Source organism: Ischnura elegans, chromosome X, assembly GCF_921293095.1.
Source record: "Ischnura elegans chromosome X, ioIscEleg1.1, whole genome shotgun sequence".
Classification (NCBI taxonomy): Eukaryota; Metazoa; Arthropoda; class Insecta; order Odonata; family Coenagrionidae; genus Ischnura; species Ischnura elegans.
In genome coordinates this window covers 103,779,435-103,784,555 of record NC_060259.1, presented here as the reverse complement: position 1 = coordinate 103,784,555, position 5,121 = coordinate 103,779,435, and the positions used below count along the sequence as shown (strand labels likewise).

General features: G+C 36.9%; 1 long non-coding RNA gene across 1 annotated transcript; it reads left to right on the top strand.

Annotated features, from left to right (window-relative positions):
• The first annotated feature begins 973 nt into the window (after nucleotides 1-973).
• On the top strand, nucleotides 974-4,046 carry LOC124171618. Its single transcript, XR_006867875.1, has 3 exons — nucleotides 974-1,076; nucleotides 1,642-1,717; nucleotides 3,676-4,046. It is a non-coding gene; the product is annotated as an uncharacterized LOC124171618 (long non-coding RNA).
• The last annotated feature ends 1,075 nt before the right edge of the window (nucleotides 4,047-5,121 follow it).

Here is a 5,121-nt window from a genome sequence, read left to right as displayed (position 1 = left end):
AAATATAGCAATCACTGTTAACCCATGAATAATAATATTACGAAAAAGATATAGCATTCAAATGCCCGACAAATACTCTTCGTTTCATTTGTGTACTCTCAATGTTCCTTCGTGGCCGGCCGGCAAGACGCAATGCTTTGGATGAAATACTTGTAAATTTCCACTCACAATTCACTGGGAATATCTTTAAACTATTTTACTTACCTTAAGGTAAATCAAAATACAGAAAAATAATTCCTTTTCTGCCTTTTACACAGCATTGTTGCGCTCTCGATTCCCCTCCATTAATGGCCGGCCAGCATGTGATCGCAACACTTTTGAAGAAATAATCGTGATTTCCCTCCTTCAGCTCCCAAAAATTATCTTAAAACCATTGTACGTACCTTTAGCCAATATGATATCAAAAAATAAGTCCAGCTCTGCCATTTTAACAAGAGATTTAATGCTTCTTTAGTCACACGGATACGATTCACGCATAAGTCGCCATGCTCTCAAATAAAAACAATAGGACCCCACACAACGTTGCCAAATTTTCATGTTCCGGCCTGTAAGGGAGGCCATGGAAAATAGAAGAGATATGTGTGATTTTTAAAGTGTTTCAGATGGTCATCATCGCGTCCATAAACTCTATGGTCACGTCATACAAATGTAACCATGGAATGAAAATTACAACCAAATGACGGATGAAACGACGGTATAAAAATCTCCCGCCAAAACAATGATTTGGCGGGAATCCTACTGCTCCCGCCAAAACATTAACTTGGCGGGAGATCGAGAGGAGAAAGGTCTTAATTGAATCAGTTAATACACAGTGAATCTCTAGAAAACTGCCATTTCATTAAATAATTTAATAAATAGCAGGTAGAGACGTAGCTAGTTGCAGGATAAGGAGTGCAGGATATTGGAGTGAGGCGTAACGACTTTTGCCTACGTCACTACGGTTTGAATGTATAAAATTTCTCAGTGCCATCTACTGAGCTAGCAAAAAAAACAACATTATCTATGTTATTCTAATTATTTGATCATTATTCCTGTTGGAACGATCAGTCTTCCTGTTCACATTGAAACGCAGTGAGGTATGTAAATTCATTATTACAATAATTTATTGGTCGTGGAGTTTCATTATAAATTAATATTAAAAAATATATTATAATAAAAGTTAATATCACAAGGGTTCAGTGAAAAATAAACCCGTCATGTAGTAATTATGAAAAGGAAGTATGTATTCGGTTTATTTTTATAAGCTTCTTTATGTCATATACTTAAGTGTATTAATGTTCAATGCTAGTCTTCATTTTTAATTATTAATAACACACCGCATGTGCCTAATATGAATAATATACCAAACGTTCAATATTCTGGATGCGTTTTCATTTTCCTTAGTTATGTAGGTAACACTATTGCCACAAATGGGAAATAACTTAATGAAACGAGTAAATACAATTCAATAAATTTAATTTCGGGATGTGGATGATTTCTGCTACAGTTATTTCGGGATAAAATAGGAGTTGGAAATTAAACGTGAGAAAGACACTTGATCACATGTAGTGCATTTCTGTTCGGACGACACACCATAGGTGTAGTATTTTTTTCAATTTTCGAACGTATTTTATCTTTATTTTTCTTGATAATTCTATTCAGTCGAACCAGAGGCCAGCGGGAATTACAATTTATTGTAAAGTGAAGAGTTGTTCTCTATCAAGTGGACTGCGGTGAGGTATGTACTTTCACTGTTACAATACTTTATTGGTCGTGGAGTTTCATGTATACATATATCTAATATTAAAAGTGTTCACCGAGAAGGAAATCCGTCTATGTCACATATTTCTTGATAATTCTATGCAGCTGATCCAGGGGCCAGCGAGAATTACTATTTACTGACAAGTAGTAGCAAGTTAACTTTTATCAAGGATAATCCATTTTAAATTTGAAGTGTCTCTTCAACATTGGTAGGAAGTTCCTGAATTTCAACAATCGTGAACCTATTCTTGACAGCACGCAACATGTACAAATTGGTTTTCATTAGTGGTATATTATTAACGTAAGTGATATACGCTAAATCCAAGAGGTGAATTCCTAGGTTGCGTTGCCTTTTCATTGTTTATTGAAATGATTGATAGCTGATAGTTTTACGAGGCTAATGGTTTTCGACCGCTGGATGTTGACCTATGCATACGTTACTAGATGTTGAAGTACGAAATGCCTCATCGCCATTTACTGAGGAAACAAAGAATAAGAACAACAATCTCATCGCTGCGATAGCATAAATTTTTATATTAGTTGAAGGTATCGCCGCTGAGCTTTTATTCTGTATGATTAATTAGATCGTAAATGTGTGTGTTTATTTCCTCGTTGCAACATTTTAATGTTATTGGATTTTATATGTAAGTAGTTCTTACAGCATTCAGTAAAATATAAAATATCCTTCACTTATTAGTCATCAAAAGGAAGGACACCATGAAATAAACATTTTTAGCAGTTTTATGCTTAAACTGTACCTGACGTGAATAGGTGAAAATAAGGACAGAAATATACATTGTGTGCCTATCAATCGCAATCCTCTGTATACCAAGCGTTTGATACTGGGGTAGCTGGTTCCCTTCCCGTTGTAATCCCCATATAAGTATACCTGTAGGGAATCAACTGCTATGGTATGGAAGTTATAACCCGTTCAAAATTATTGGAAAATTAGACGCAGCTGTAATGGAATATATTTTTAAATTAGCGAATGAATAAGCAGGATTTCTTCTCGTGCATGACTGTGAAGTTCGTGAAGACATGTTTTTGTCTAATTTCTAAAATAAATAGCATTTTGTGTATTTAAATGCACGCATGTCGTAAACCATAACTAGTCCAATTAAAATAAGAAATATTGTTGATAAATAATCATAAAAAATATGCTAGCCTCATGCAAGTCAAGTTAGTCGCGTCACCACGTTCAAGGGAATTTATGAGTCAGCGTCGCTCGCCATGTTGCAATGATTCACAACCCATTGCGGCCGTAGAGGAACTGTAGAATGAATAATTACGAGATATAATTATCATGGGTGTTTAATATGTATCTAATAGTTGAAGAATTTCTATGCTTTAAAAGTCATCTAAATCTAATTTGTGGTAATATTCATTTATAATTGCATTTTAAACCTTTCTGTCATAACCAATATTCCATTAACTCCCAACTCCTTTCCTTATATAGAAGCATTAATAATTATCTTAGAGACCATTAGATGCCAAAGGATCCTGATATTGCATATAGTAGACGTTCTCCTTATTTTCTTATCTCTTTGATATCACCAATGAAGAGAGAGACTAATCCTTAAAGATATAAATCATTAAATGCGTTTTTTCTAGGAATTCATTCATAGAATTATTAGGAAATTCATTCATATTTAGTTTCATATTTCTATTGGTGGATAGAATCATATCCTAGTTATTAATCTCTGATAACAAAGTTTTATAGAATCTAATGCATACCAAAAATTACATATCTGAGTATGTTAACTTATCCTTCAGGATGGTAGGAAAGAATTGCAATGATACATCGGCCAACATGAACCATCTGTATCGGTGTATTGCCCGAGGATTGTTCATCAATTTTTACCCAATTTTAACCGTTCATCGAATAAAAACGATTACACGTTAATATCGTGAATCTGCCTACCGTCTTCAATACAGAGTATGCTGCAACCGGGAGGTGGCGGTCTGCCAGGCGAGCCACCATACCTGCATGGCATGGGCCAGGTTCGTCAGTGGAGGAGAGCTGTTATGGGCCGCCTGGCCTTTAGAGCCGGTCGGCCCCTGGCTGACGTCCGTCTGCAAAACCTGGTGATGCAGAACCCCGGCGTGGGTCAGGGTCGTGAGGAGGAGGGAGGAGGTGGGGCGGGCCTGGCAGAAGCCATACAAGAGGCACGTCTCGAAGAGTGGATTGAGATGAACAACTCGCCTATTCCACAGGAGCGAGGAGGGTGAACGCTAATGGCTAATTGAATGTTTGATGTAAGGCAGTACGTCATAAATAAATTCAGCCCCGATTCAATTCCTTTTCACCTGTCATTCCTTTCCCGATGTATATTTAGTGATAATGGTTGAGGTGAAATGATGAACGCGTGTATTTGGGGCAAGAAGGTATTCACATCCGTGCATTGGGGAGACAAGGGAGGAATGGGGCAGCGGGAGGTATGGGACAGTTCAAATTTCACTCTCTTGATTTAAGTTTTTCAGCTCTCGCTTTTCTCACATGTATGAGAAGCAGTAGCTGCATTTCCTCCTAAAATGGCTCCTGGCTCACATCTCTGATTGTGAATTAAGAAGAGGATATTGGTTTTCACTCCAATTTTGGTAACTTTCGTGAGATGCTTTAACTTTAAATTTCTATTATTTTAATCATGACTTTCTCTCGCTGGAAGGACTGATGAAAATACATGTCCTTAGAGTTTACAACTGATAATTTTAACAACATCTAGTTGCTTCTTAAAACCTAATAATACATGTGAAATACAAAATGGAAAATATAAGGGAGGCCTGGTACAGCAGATATGTGGGAAGCATGGGACAGTGTCCCACTCCTTCCAAGCACTATTATTTTTTTTGAAGTTTTACTTTATAAGGCATTTTAATTTTTAGTATTAGGTAATTATGCCTCGTAAGTGTTCCAGAATGGCAACAGTGAAAAAAATCCAGATATGAGTCCAGTACGAAATTGTACCATTTTGTACCAAATTGTACAACAGTGGGGTGAAATCGAAAAAAGCTGGCCAAAAATCGCTGTAGTCTTAAGCATTTCTAAATGAATTAAAGTTTTTGTCAATTGGTTATCCTATGGACACAATGAAACTTATTTAGGTAAGTATGCCTCATAAGTGATCCAGAATGGCACCAGTGAAAAAATCCAGATGTGGTACCAATACCAAATTGTACCATTTTGGAAGCTGTGAAAATGGTTTGTGATAAAGCATTGGCGGATCTAGGGGGGACACGGGGGCACGTTGCCCCCCTAGAGCCTTAAATAACATGGAAGTTTTTTATACGGTCCCATTATCATTGCGTTCGTTTTGTAGTACGAGGTATCCTTGTGCCCCCTAGAACAAAATCCTGGATACAGCCTTGGTTGTATCCTCTCCC